General features: G+C 34.4%; 1 protein-coding gene across 11 annotated transcripts in view; it reads right to left on the bottom strand.

Annotated features, from left to right (window-relative positions):
• The window catches only part of bma (black match), a 99,876-nt gene extending 84,374 nt beyond the window's left edge, over window positions 1-15,502 (bottom strand). For all 11 annotated transcript variants that reach the window (XM_053768451.1, XM_053768452.1, XM_053768453.1 and 8 more), the window contains exon 1: window positions 15,330-15,502. The gene's annotated coding sequence lies outside the window, so the exon portion shown is untranslated. The remainder of the gene's footprint in view (window positions 1-15,329) is intronic.
• Between the last annotated feature and the right edge of the window lie 46 nt (window positions 15,503-15,548).

Below are 15,548 nucleotides of genomic sequence, written 5' to 3'. Positions count from 1 at the left end.
GAAAGCGTATCCATTAATCTGCTTAAGTGCGGTGAGACCTCGGCGCAGCGAATGGCGGAATAATATACCAAAATCAATAACCATTTCACTTTTATTCAACCTTCGTTAACATCACATGCTTCAGCATGAAAATACTGCAAATTAATTTATTAGTGAATTCACGGTATTGTTTTCTCTGCTGCAGATAATGACATTCATAGCGAGCTGCGATTTTTTGCAATGTATCTCTGCCTCATCTGAGCGTATCTATTCTTCAACAACCATAGAACATCAGAGCTCAGTGTAATAAAACAACATAACAACTAGTTCAATATCACTCCATAGGAATTAACCTGCTCCTAACACCGTCCCCTCCCGCGTCGCACCCCCTTGAGACTCAACAAGTGAACGAAATGGACTTGTGTTTAGCAACTAGGAAACACAGTGCCTTATCTAGCGTTCCGAGATTGTTGAGATACCTACTGTTACCTAGGTATATTAGCTTCGAAACTTTTTAAAATTCTGTTCTTACTTGAGATGCGTTATTAAAGCTTAAAGAAAAAGGAAATATTTTATTCAATCACATATAACTAATAAGAAGAACAAGAGAAATAGAGTTTAATAGTTTTAAAAAATTAAGATTATATTATTATATTTTCTTCATAAAAGCAGTAAATTTAATTATTTAATGGATTTAACTTCTTAATTTACCCCCGAAAATCACCCTTAAAATTTATTTACTTAACACGTTTGCGTTTATTCATAGAACTACACTTGTTTTACCAAATTTCTCCTGATTTGATTCAGTAGATTTGGTGCAAATTGACTGTGATCGATGGACAGACAAATACACGATTGATCCTATGTAATACACCAGATTTGAAATATCCAGTCCAAAATAGCAATGTCGCCGTAAGAGATCCATTTTACAGAATTGGCCCCATATCATGCCTGGGGGGAGTTTTCATCATATACGTATCAAATAGGATCACGGGATCAAATTTTATTAAACCCTAAGTCCGGAAATTGAAATTCTTAAAAGGTTCTCATTGCGTATTTGGCGTACGTCTGACAGAAAATTAATTATTTTGAATATTTATAGTCAATTGATCATACCGTTTGTGTGTGCGACTACATTTTCTTATTTTGATTTAGCTAAATGTATAAGTAATTTATGTAGGTACCTACTGTGCTTTTACCTGGTTTTCCGTTTCTCTTTTAGTAAGACTCAGGAAATATGTGAAGGATAAGGTCAAAATCAATATAAGAAATAACAAAAAACACTCTTAAAAACCTAAGACTTATGTTGAATAAATTGCGTTGTAAGAAACAAAATGCATTAAACAAGAGGAAATCCATTGAACGAGAAAAAAATCACAGTGATAAAAAAAATTATCAAGTCTTCCATAATCGGATTTTGCGCTTCCAATAGATTTTGCAAATAAACAAAGAATTCCGGATTCAATACTTGCGCAAGGTCACTCCGCTTTTTGTGTGAACAGTAAACTTTATGCAGGGGAATAATTTACATCATTTATTGAACTTGTTTGAAGTTCAATTCTCAATCAATTTAACGGATGATATCAAAATGCTTAGGTTTCCAAACCAAATTTCCCAGGGAAAACTCAGAAAAAAAGATTGACTGATACCTGGGTCCGTAATCAACAAAAATTAACGCATGGCCACCATGTGACTATAATAAATACTAATCAGAAAGAATGTGCCGAAGTACCTACATAATTCTGTGTTTTGCTTATATTAATTAATTAATTGATTGATGAATACAATTTCGCCTCTTCACAATATTGCAGTCGATATGCACCCAAGGACGTTTAGCTTCCAAAACCTCCTGATCCGTAAAGAAATATAGCCACAGATATTCTACCTGTCGAAATTACGATATTTATTTCTATAAATATCGTAATTTTTTGATCTTTTAATAGAAATTTTGCAATTTCGGAATACGAGTAATGTTTTACCGGTCAAAAAAGTTTCTACTTTCTGAATCAATGTGAGGGATATAATTGGATATAATTTATAAATATAGACGGTAAGGTGTGAATGCCAAAATCGCCACCCTCTATCTGTCAATCGTTGTTATCGTTACTCAGTGACTCGAATCACTGAATCAGAGCCGGCCTGGCCCGAATCGCACCGACGACACTCGCCGCGGATAACTGACTATCAAAAGTATAATATATTTATTGGCTCTGTAATTCATTTCGTTGATTTCTTTCTTGCAATGTTTTTTATTTATTTATAAGAATACATTTATATCTGTTTGTATAAAGGCTTACCAGAAAATCACCGAACTAGAAAACAGACAATAAACATGACGTTTGTACTACAACTTTTGACATAAGTCAATACCACAAAGGACGGAAGGTCATTTCGTGCTCTGTGTATGTTACGATACAGTAGATTGTTCGACAAGGCTTGAAATTTTCATACCACAGATTTATATATTTTCATACGATTTATTTAATGAGAGTCAGTTATTCGAGTTGGAACTCTACTTTAAGTCAAATACTCTAATCAACTACTCTATTCGAATTCGAAAGAAAGTTAAAATAATTAGTAACTTTTCTGAAATTGTTGTTAAAAAATATAGCTTTTAATACAGGTTTTTCATCCAAAAACATGTAAACATATTTCTGTTTTCTAATCATTTTTTTTATTACGCAAAAACTACCTGTGCCCCAGGTCTTCGCTTTGGTGGGACTTTCGTGATAAATAGTACCCTATATGTTATTCCTGGTTATATTCTACCCGTGTGCCAAATTTAATAACACACATAAAAACTTTCGCATGATAATATTAATTGGATCGGTCGAGGTCAAATTTGTAATGGAATACTGAAAAATAAATTTATACCTTGCAGCCTTGCAGCACTACCTACACAAATCATACCGCTCATTTCCGCCCCTACTTAGAGGTCCAAGGTAACTTGATAAACACAAGATAGACCCATAAAAGCTGCTTTATTAGATTTCCCAGAACAACTTATAAGTACCGATACTCACTAAAAGCACTCAGTTAATAAGTAGTCCTTGAAACAAGCTATTTAAATTGAAATTATAAATTTCAATACACCTAGTCATAATGTATGCCACTTATTATGAAATACAATTTATATACGTACTGTATACTTCATTGAAGCACAACCGTACGCTTCTGTATTCAACAAGTAGGTCAAGGCAAAAGCAAATATCAAATATGTAGGTCCCAAATTCGTGTAGGGAAAATTGTTTCCTGTGTGGAGGTTTTTTACTAATTCGTATATATATAGTAAGTATATATATATATACATATATATATATATATATACATATATATATATATATATATATATATAAATTATATTTGCATTTTGACAGCGTTTGTGTTTGACTTAAAGGGCCTGCGGGCGGAGTTTGGATACAAAGTAGACTTTCCATACAAACGTAAAACCAAAATAATCTTCAAAGCGTGAATAATTTCATCATACATATCCAAATATAAACCAAAATAAAAATACATATTCTGTTAATTGGAAAGACAGTTTCAACATAATTTTCTTAAAGCTAGTAATCAATATATGGATAATAAATAAACAGCCAAATGTATGTCTTCCTATAGATTTCTAGCGCAGAGAATCAGCAATTTCGCCGCTATTAAAAAAAAAAACAAAAAGCACTCATCCCACATTAGTTATGACTCTCACGCAAATATACTCGTATTACTATAGATACAGATGTGCCCATCACACAGGCTGCCTATTTACATCTTTGATAGGAGGGCGAGCAGCAAATTGGTTTTGTACGAAGTTATTAACTGAAGGAGTCAATATGCCTGCGAGGCGTAGGTACACTTGCGACTAATCTTGATACAGATATGATAGGCCTGATCTTAACACAGATACGATCAAAAGTCTTTAATGTCAGAATTCCATGCATATCCATACTAATATTACAAATGCGAAAGTCTGTCTGTCTTTCTGTTCCGGCTTTCACAGGTATCGATATGTATGAAATGTTGTATGTATTTATGTAGTTAAAGACTCCCGATCAAATACCGGCTACTTTCTTTCAGAAATGAACTCCAAAATTACTATAATGTGAAATTTTATATGAAAATCATGTCTTCATTGGGAAAAACATGCAGTCAAAACTAGTATTTAATTGCAATATTATAACATGTTTGAAGTTTGATATGTTATTTTATATTAATTAGTCTTATGAAAAAGTATTTACTTCGCTATTGTAATATGAAAAAATCCCGCACGTCAGCAAAAAGAACGTGAGCAACTGTTATAATCCGTTTCGGAGCACTTATAAAACAAATACCACGATTGAAAATAGTTCGTTATTTTAACTGGATGTTCCAGATTTTCAGTTGATAGAATAAATACTCGTAAACGCACTTCAATCTTTGTTATGTGGTTTTTCATTCGATACACTTCAAAAAGCGAAGGGAAATTATGGTTCCTAATGAATTTTTCATTCACGGAAACATCGAAAATTTACTCCAGATAATGCAAACTGGTTTAGTGTGCTTCAAATGGGGCATCGCAGTCTGTTGACAGATTGTTGATAGAGTTTGTGCGTGGTCGTACTGACTTTAGTTCTACAAAGCGATATCTGCGGTTTTAAGTTCCTTTGACGCGTTTGTTTAGATATATAAAAGTTGATATACAATATTTACAAGTCTTTTTATTCAAATGTGCACTTTAAATATGATTATATTATCGCTTTTATATGTAATATTTATGTAATTACTGATACACATATAACATTTATGTATACAATTTACAAATTTTATACTTTGTCTATTAGACATTGAAATATACTCATAACATTCAAAAACAAATTACAGAATCAACATTGTTTGCTATTATTTTTTTAAGAACATATGTTTTATGTATGGGCCACTCTGTACTGACCAGGGGACTGTTGAACTATTCGTTAAATATAAGCATTGCCATACAACGAGGCATTGCTGCCAGCCATTTGGGTATGCTTGTGGAACATTTTTAATTTCTAATTTTAGTTTAATACAATTTTTTAAAGTTTAGTTTTTTAAAGTTTAAAATTTAGTTAAAGTTAAGATTTTATTTAACTTTTATTTGGATAAACAAACATATTTGATATTAATGGCAACACAAAATGTAGTTTGGTAATTATCGTATTAGTAACTAATGCAATATGAACTATCGACCACATCTCAATACACGGCCCCCGACATAATGATAAATATAAAATGATTCAAACTCAAAATAGCTTCGTATTTGTTTACATAATAGATTGTACAAAAACAGGGTACTGTCTCTACAGTACCCTGTTTTTGTACAATCTATTATGTAAACAAATACAGTACAGCCAACAAAATTGTCTTAGTTTAGACAAGTAAATTAAATTATTATTCTTTTATTTTTGCAGATTATATATATATACGTATATGTAGTAGCACAATGAGTTTTCTTGCTAGATAGCGCTAGTGAAATCTCAGATTTAGAATATTCTAGAACACTGTAACTTCAACATTTTCGTTTGAATTGCGAGTTTGAATTCGAGAACCGGCCGGATGTGTAACAAAATAAAACCAATAGCAACGCCGAGTTAGGTCCTATGCTGTTGACATAAACGGTTTCAGGTGTTCGGAAAAACACTTCTAATCCCTCTGTTAAATTGTACAACATGAAAATTTTATATATATTAGTTACATTTTTGTATACCTATATACCAAGCCAATATACATAAGCCAATTTTGCTGCTGTTGCAGCGGTGTTGAGAAGTCGCCTATTTGTCTCATACATAAATGATTTTGATTCGGATGTTCTCTCTTAATTAAATATTAATTATTAATTTGTGCTACATTGACTTTAAATTTCGAACAACTGCTAGTATTAACTTAAGCGATATTTTGATCGGGTGGTCAATTGATGTGTTTTTCCATGACGGTTATTGGTGAAATAACCTGAATAGCCGACCTGAATCTTAAAAGATTCAGTTCTGTTAGGTATATAATAAAAATAATTGAAATAACATAGTATAGTTTAGTCAAAGGTATTGCAGCGGCGAACCATTCATGCGGCTTTCGATTCCTGCCATTCATTTCCTGGACTGAGCTGGCACAGCTATAGTACTGAAAGAATTTATATTAACTGTGTCTATATCTAGATTCTGTCGAGCTCAGCCACCTGCATTTACTAATTGGTCTTAAAACGGGCAGGCTGTCGCCCGATCATTGGCTCTTTTGAAATCGTCTCTATATTTATATATTGATTCTATCATGATAACTTCCGTATACGTGGACTAAAATTCGTGTAAAATTAAGAACAAATATTGTTTATGACGTCAGAACTTGGGATGTTCAAGTTTACTTTAAAACAGACAATTTTAAGTTTTTCAGTTTGACTTGGTGTTAAATTATGTAATTTATTTCACGTAAATATGAAATGTGCGCATAAAAATGAGTCTAAAAATAAAGTTAACATGTAATTCAGAGCAGCGCAACATTTTTCAATTACGTGCCTATGTAATTTCTGTAATTATCACAGTAATTATTCTCAATGTTTCCCCATTATTTCATAATAATTTTAACAACCCCTTGAAAAATTTAATGTTTCCTCGTGAGTGGTATTAGTTTAATTATATCTAATTATCAACTTATTTCATACAAAGATCTCTAGAGCTAACTATATAACGAAAAATATGAATTAGAATGAATAAAAGTATCGAAATCAGAAAATCAATACTGAAAAGAAAAAACTGATTTCGAAATAAAAACATATATAGTAATAGTAAAATAGTTTGAACATAAACAACGAACAACAAGTATATTTATTTGTACAATATAAAAATTACTTGTTAGTTTATCCAATAAATAATTGAATGTGTATTAAACAGTCCTAAAACACATTTTTACTGATTTTACCTCTTGTTAGGTTAAACATTTTGATGTTTATCTATAACGACAATGATTCATAGGTACGTGTTGCGAAATGACTCTTAGACCGCGGGCTCCAACAACGTTATCCACTCCACTAAATCGGTGGCGTCCTAGCTAAGCAACAAAAGTGCGATGGGCGGTTCAATATAAAAAACGCATTTGTCTTTATTCGTGTGGCTTTTTACTGCGTAGTCGCGAGTTGTCGTAATCTACTGTAATTGAGCTATGTGTGTAATGAGGAGACGTATTAAAAGAAAATACTTGTGGGACTACTATTAACAAAAGCCAAAACATGTTTTTTATAATTTTTATCTGTTTGTTCGCGCATCACGCAAAACATATTATATGGATTGAGGTTTTCATAGTTTTAGCGGAGAGTCTAATTCAAAATCACTGGTAAAAGTTTCACGAGATACCTCCCTTAGAACCCCAGATATTGACAATAATAAGTTGTGAGTGAACGTACGAAACAAACACGAGTGAAGCCGCGGGAAAAACCTTGAATAATCATATATTCATTCATATTATTCTAATATATTTTGAAAAATATGGAGGCGAACGCGAATTTGTTCGTTTATATTATTTACGCTTAGTCTATTTAGGCTTATAGCGATACTGTCTTGATATTATTTACTTAAAGTTTAATGTAATTGAAAAATAAAAGAATGAAAAATTCACTGAGTTATAGTTTTATAGTTACTTAACCTTAATGTCGTTACCTTCTATGTCGGAGAAAGTATTATTCTCGCGAACCAGGTCTAAGCCGGTAAGCTAGCCTTTCATAAAAGAATAACTTGGCATTGCGTCGTACAACTGTCAGCCGCTCAGCGAGGATACCGGAAAGCCATCTCTCTATCGGTTGAAAAGACTAGTGTATGTTCAATTATCTCACTTAGTTTAACTACGCCGCTGACGTAAATCAAACTGACGAATTTATCAACACTACATTTTACAACCGGATGGCAGTATGGCCCATAGTGGAAAAGAGAGAGCCGACTTGGGCTCTCTATTTGTCTCGAATTCGACCATGAATGATGGAGCTGCCACACCTTACATTCCGCGTTGTGAATCCTCCATGCCGGAGATATCAATCACTCAATGTGTGGTCCGGCAGGAGTTGTTGGTTCTGGATTTTCATAAGTCGAGTGGGCCGGACGGCATTCCTGCAGTTACGCTTAAGAAGTGTACCCCTGAGTCGTGTACCCCGGTATTGACGCGCCTCTTCGCGCTTTCGTACAAAACTGGTCAAGTCCCAGCTTCATAAAAGAAGGCACTTGTACACCCGGTGCCCAAAAAGGGCGACAGCTCAGACCCATCGATTCGATGGGTGATGGTAATGTGTAGGGAGATCTAATGAATGGTATTGATACATGAGAAGACTGTTGGAGGTGTTGGAGCGTGCTGCACACACACACAGCTGCTAAGAAACCTGCAGGTTAACGATCTCCTAAGTGACGGTCAGTATGCTTTCGCCATGGTCGCCGGCGGGAGATGTCCTCCTATTTTTCACTCATCAGTAGGCTTCTGCCATCGAGAATCAAGGTGACGTATTAGGATTTAGCCTAATCATGATAAAGGTCTGGCACCAGGGTCTTCTTTCGATGCTGCCAAGTTCCGGATTGCCCAAGGGATTGTGCAAATGGGTCGCCAGCTTCTTATCTGGGAGGAGCATCAGAGCAGTTGTCGATGGAAGCTGTTCTGTTAGCATGGTTATACGAGTAAGTGCTGGTGTCCCGCAAGTTTCCGTGTTATCTCCGACACTGTTTCTTCTGCATATCAATGATATGCTACCAATTGAAGGTATCCATTGCTATGCAGACGATAGCACTGGGAGCACATTCTACTCGGGCCGTGCAATTATCCCTTATTCCGTTGTTGTGGAAAGCCGCGAACAACTTGTGTCCCAAGGTGAGAACATTCTAGCCAGAATAGCTGAATGGGGTCACCAAAATCTGGTGAAGTTCAACCCCTCTAAGACACAAGTTTGCGCGTTTACGACCAAAATAATTCCATTTGTTGTGGCTCCAAAGTTCCAGGGCACGGCCCCTTCCATCTCTAATAAAATTGGAATCATAGGCATCGACATTTCTAGCGACGTCCAGTATGGTAGTCACTTAGAAGGCAAAACGAAATTGGTATCGAAAAAACTTGGTGTGTTCAATAGGGCAAAGCGGTATTTCAAACCGCAACAACGACTGTTGCTTTATAAGGCGCAGGTTTCGCATTTGGAGTACTGAAATCATCTGTGGGCGGGAGCACCCGATTGCCAGCTTAAGCCGTTTGACTCCATATAGAGACTGTTCGAGTTGTCGACGACCCTAAAATTTCAGACGGTATCGAGCCTCTACAATTGAGGAGAGACTTTGCTTCACAGTGTATATTCTACCGTCTGTATAATGGGCTGTGTTCCGAGGAACTGTTTGACATGATGCAAACTGCCTCTTTCCACAACCGCACCTCTCGCCATCGTCAGGGAGTTCAAAGTGTCGCATACTGTATGCTTCAAAAGGAATTTTCTCCCTCGTACTCAGTTCATAGGCTGCGGTGATCGCTTTCCATCAGGTAGTAGTATACTTAGTAGTAAAAAAACATTTATACTTCACAAAATTGTAGGTACTTTATGCTACAAATTTTTTTTGCTTATCTTTTTTATTTTTTATCTTGTTTTAAAATAAAATAAAAACTAGCTTTACCACTGGCTTCGTCGACTTTCACCGCCATTATAGTTGTTTGGGGGTAGATTTTCGAAAAAAAAAGGTTTATATTTTGAACGGTAGTCAATTACAGGCATACCAAATTTCATCAAATCGATCCATCGGTTTAGCTGCGAAAGCGAAATTTCTAATTATAAATGCGAAAGACAGGAAGACTTTCGCATTTATAATATTAGAAATTAAATAAAATTATTTACCACCCCTCACCTGCCATTCAAAATTACCGGCATTCAACCTTGAATAAGCTCACTCCACTAATCCCATTGATGTCGCACCGAGACAATTGCTGTGCATAGCCTTGGCTTGCGATATGCCACAATAGAATTCTCATGGACGGTTTATGTCAGGAAGGCGGCCGGTTGTACAACCACAGTCGAAACACTGACTCCGAGCTTGCTGGCATTGCAGTCTCCAATGCAACCGAGAACACGTGATGTTGATACAGAAAATGAAAATATCTAGTAATAGTAAAATAGTTTGAACATCAATTATTTATAGCAAAATAATTAGCCTATAATAATAGCATTAAAAAAATAAAAAACAACAAGTATATTTATACAATATAAAAAACTTGTTTGTTTATCCAATCAATATTTGAATGTGTATTGAACAGTCCGAAAATACATAAAGGGCACATAATTCGTTAGAGTGGGCTGCCATGCATGAAATGGACAAGCTTGCGTAGCGTGAGGGCCCGACGACCCTAGTGCGGCCCGCGGCCTCTACACGAGGACCTTGGAAAATATCCAATACTTATAGTATTAATACTTCAATTTTAATTTTTTATGAAGCTGTTGTTATTTTCCGGTCTGAGTGATTGCTTTTCGCTGTAATACAATTACTATCTCCTCTATTTTATTTCCTATTGTAGATAACAATTTATTAATACTGATTGGGATATATTATTATCTCCACCACATTACTAGAACATTAGTTATGCAAAGAAAAGCATACGTCAGTAATGCAAGGAAAAGCTTCAATACTGCATGCTCGGTTGAATATTCCTTTCTGAAAATATAGCCGCTACTCCGTTAGTACGAGCTTATGAAGGAATATCCCCTACATCGCTTCATTTTATCAACATCAACTTCGCTTAGACTTCCCCTTTGTTTCAAATTCCAACTAAAATGAAAAATGCCAAACTCTTCAATTCATTATTTCAACCAGTTATCTTGAAATTCCGCATATTCCATTTATATAGACGGGAAAAATACAAAGTATGAGTAAAGCCGCGGGCATAAGTTATCAATATGTTTAACAATAAAAATTATAATAATAAGTTACGCAGTCGTTTGTCATGTGTAGATATACATAGTAGAAAACGAACAGAAGTAGAAACATTTTTAATTTTGGTTACGTTTGATTACGTAGGTAGGAGACTTCCGAAAGTATGCTGAGGACGGGACTTCAGTGGCCAATTTATAAAGCGTGTAAGTATAACAAATTAAAAAATACATTCTTTCATACCCTTTGAGTTTTGCTCAATCACGGCGTTAAATATTTTCTGAATTTCTTTGTATCATTTTTGCCTACATTAAATATAATCCTTATTGATTATGTATTAATTCACCAATTCTTTTATTTAAATATCAACTGTTTATAAAATTATTCAAACACTCTCGGGAATTTCTTAAGTCGAAATTGGCTCGGAAACAAGAGCGATCTATACTTACTTATAGAAGAACCAAACACGATCATTAATACGAATAAATTTAAACGCTCAGCACGTTAGTTTCTTTGCAAGAAAGTTAAAATAAGTAAATAATATTGTAAATCGTGTTAATGATTAATAAAGTGTTCGCATTAATATGACAGGGGATAGATGGAAATGGAGGATGCTGCATCGACACGAACAAAGTTATTAAATGTTTGAAGATTTGAGTTTCTTTGTGCTTATTAATAGATCTCGCTTAAGAACCTTACATTTCTTTATTAACATCAAGTTGTCAATTTTTCAATTCTTTTACTAAATAAAAAAGGTAAACATGTTTTTTTTTTTTAATTTGACGGGTTTTATTGTAAACAGTAATTTTACAGATAAATGTACCAAAAGCAAAAAAAATATTAAATACATACAGTCGTGGTTATGGGCATAAAATAAATATGATGAATTATATAAATTTTAAACATAAGCATTGATTAGATTTTCAAGTTTTTAGTTTTTATTTCTCATTCTATTTTATTCGATAACTTAAACTTAACGATCCAATTATAATCCGCCATCTTGTGGCGGCGACCCTCTTAAATTTTGATTTTGTATAGTAAACTGTATTTTACTTGATAAGGCATTTCAATTGATACCCATATTGAAGGAATTGATAATAAAATAGGATAACCGCCATTTTGTAGCGGCGGTCATCTTGAATTTTCAATAATATTGAATGTACATAATTATAGTGTCATCAAAACAAAAGGCGTCTACCAAATTTCAGATCAATCGGTTGACAGGAAGAGGGTGAAATTTTGATTACCTAGTAAATTTGACCCAAGAATAAAACAAACGGCGTGAGCTACATAAAACCGTTTAAAAATGTCTTCACTGAGTAACGGAAAAATGTAATCGCAGTACGTAGCGACACGACTGTGTAAATACGTACATACATTACATACTCATAGTTGATATCGTTTCATTTGTAGCTTAGCTAGGACGCTGAGCGAGGAAAATTTCACTGAATACTAGACGAGTGACTCGTGCGTAAAAAGGTAAGGTCATGAAAAAAGTGTTTCGTTTAACTATCTAGAAAGTAAGTCATGTGTTCAGTAGTGTTGGAAGTTATCTTGTTATACAGATCTTACACTTCAAGTGACATTTATTCTATTTGAAAAAAAATCTTTATTTTTCAACTAGCCGATGCTCGCGATTCGTTTGATTGCGTTGACTAAATGATATAGTGCAGCTTGCCTCTTAGAGTTCCACATCTTCGATCTTTGATTTTGTACGTCTAAAACACAACAACCTACCCAAATTCAATGCAAACTCGCCGCTATTACCGCGCCATAGAGGTTAATGCAAGGAAACTTGATGTGATGTTGATTCTACGTAAACAGATGATGCTTTTAACCAGACTGTCAAACTTTTGCTAAGATTGTACCCGTTGGAAGTCGATTAATTTTTTTTTGTGGAAAAAGTTTTAAATCGTTTGATTATAGTTTGGCTGTTCTAGTTCTCAAAATGAATTATTATACCCTTTATGTTCCCTAGGTTATTAGCTATACGATAAAAAGTGTCATTATAATCCGTCCAGTGGTTTCAGAAAACAAATATACAAGCAGACATTTTTTATCAAATTCTTAATCTATTACTATTTTTACATCGCACTACTAATAGTGTAAATGCGAAAGTGGTACCGCTTTCTAGCTCGCTGGACCGATTTTGATTAAATTTAGTATGTATATATAGACTCCTGTTGAAATAAACGCTACACTTTTTAAATATTACTATAATGTTGGGTGAAAGTTTCTATGATAATCGTTTCTGTTTCGCTTTCGCAAGGAAACACATGCGGGCAAAGCCGCAATCAAACTCTAGTGTATTATAATAACTTTAATTCCAAACTAGCTGAAGCTAGTTATAAATCATTTGCGAGTGTTGTTCAAAATACTTGTAACTAACGTTTTCTTTAAAATGAAATTCCTAAAAATGTCTTCAATTGCATAAAGCAAAAAATGTGAACTTATCTCTATAACTATCGGAAGAAAGAAAAGCTCATCATTTTAAAACCTATCTCTACCACATTCATAGTAAAAGAAAGGTATTTTAATTTTCAAATTGAAATTCATACTAACAAATGAAACTGTTATCATGTTTGCGACATTTATTATTCAAATTAGTTTTGCCTTATTCCTACTGATCATTTTTATAATGCGGCTATCTTGAATACTAAAGTAAGCTTTAGAGATGTACATTATAAATCTACCTATCCGATGAAGTGATACAGCCTGAGTATTGTATGTAGAATATTGCAGGATTATAATGAAATCCAAACAGTAAGTGGTTTTTAACAATTCATATAGCGTAGCGCTAATATTATAGCGAGGAAATAAGAATTAAATCACTAGTGAATAAAATTGCAATCGTTTATCCAATTTAACCGACTAAACTTTAAAAATACTTATAGTACAGAGATAAAGCCATATTATACTTTTCCTATTTATATTTTAGAGTGATAATAGTTTTTTTAGATATTTAGTTTTATATGTGTTCTTTTAAAACTTTATTTACTTGGCCTAATCCCAATCTGCATGCTACAACGCATGTTTCCGTTTACGGTCGAGGCTGAAGAATCCCGGGATAAGAACATCAACATTTTGAAGATTTCTGAGAAATTTATGTACAATATCGTAAAATTCGTTATGACAATTACTTTTATTTCTAAAACCGTTTTAAATAGTATTCTTTCAATTTGTTTTGTTTATTTTTTCATTTCAATAAAATAATTGTTAGTTGTTTCCACTCTTGGTCTTCTTAGCCTGTCGACTTGATTATATTTATGTGGACTAATATAACGCCACCGATACGTCATATAATTTATGGAGTTATACTGGTCCTTCCGTGTGCAGGTAGTAGGGCAGGCCATGGTTTGCCAATATTTTTTATCTCTACCGTCGATATTTATGCTGCAAAATTTCCTACAAACATTTTCAGAAGCTTTGCTTCATCTACTCGACTTATCGTGGCTCAGATCCAAGCTTTAAAATGTTAAACGTTTAATTTTTATTTCATTTAGTTCTACATATCTTGAGTTCTAATTTTTTTTTAATTTCTGAGGTATCCACCATTCTTTTCGCGAAGTAATTTAGGCCAATTTCGAACCCCAATCCCACATTTTCAGTAACTAAGCAGGTATTGTATAAATTTCAAATTTTATTCAATTTGAACCAGTAGTTTAAGAATTGTCACTTGTTAAAGTTTCTCGTTTTATTTTTCCAGTACGAGTTTAATAAAATACATTGGAATATCAGTTTTTCATTCCGCGGTTATGACTTCCGTACAACGGAACGGAGTGCTACGAGCTGCCAATGCTACAACGGTTCGTAGAATTGAAGCTACGATGCACTTGGCCGCTATTTATGAAAGTGTGAAACATTTATATAGTAAAGGGATACCTTCACAACTTTGTTATATCATGTTTCGTACTTTCTTAAATAACGGAAATCGGGTAAAAGATACTGTGTAAATTGTTCTCATGTTGAAATATTTTATATATTATTGGAAACTGGAATATGTTTAATATAGGAAATTAAAATCGATTTGTGAATTTATTATAAATATGTAGTCGTGACTAAAAATATTTATAAGATTAAAAAAAATACCTATGAATGAAAAAAAATGTGAATATTTTTCTTGGCCTATAGATGAACCTTCATTACTGTTGATATTAAATTTGATAGCTTACATCTTAACCTTATATAGAAACATTCGTAACGGAGAGTGCTAAAAAAGAATACTTATATCTAAAAAAAGAGACGGGAGCAGGTGGGCTATTGCAAAGTTGTGCTGACGGTGCGTGGAGTACGGGACGATCCAGACGGCCTCGAGATAAAATGGCGGGCCCGGGATTACAGGCCCCCTTAAACGAAAAGTAAAAGTGAGCGCGTATCTCTCGCTCGATACCGCCCTACCTGTTGCGGCGCCGCGCCAGCCTCGCACGCTCAAACTTTTACGCGCCTGATCCTTCTGAGACATAACGTCTAAACAAAACTCACCCGAAGTCCCCGGCTGGTGGGTGTCAGCTGCTGCCCCGGAATATTTTTTAACAACTTTTTTGATAGTTGACAACAGTTTGAGGCTTGTTTTTTAATGTTGGGCAAAAACTACATGGCGCGTCGAGCGCAGTAGTTCGCGGACTCTGCCAGCGTCAGACCGTGCGGCCGCTGAGGATGGCTATGAGACAGTGAAGCCAGCGCTTGCCAGCCCGAACCTAT

Source organism: Plodia interpunctella, chromosome Z (assembly GCF_027563975.2).
Source record: "Plodia interpunctella isolate USDA-ARS_2022_Savannah chromosome Z, ilPloInte3.2, whole genome shotgun sequence".
Classification (NCBI taxonomy): domain Eukaryota; kingdom Metazoa; phylum Arthropoda; class Insecta; order Lepidoptera; family Pyralidae; genus Plodia; species Plodia interpunctella.
Note: the sequence above shows the minus strand (reverse complement) of the source record. Positions and strands in the feature narration are given on the sequence as shown.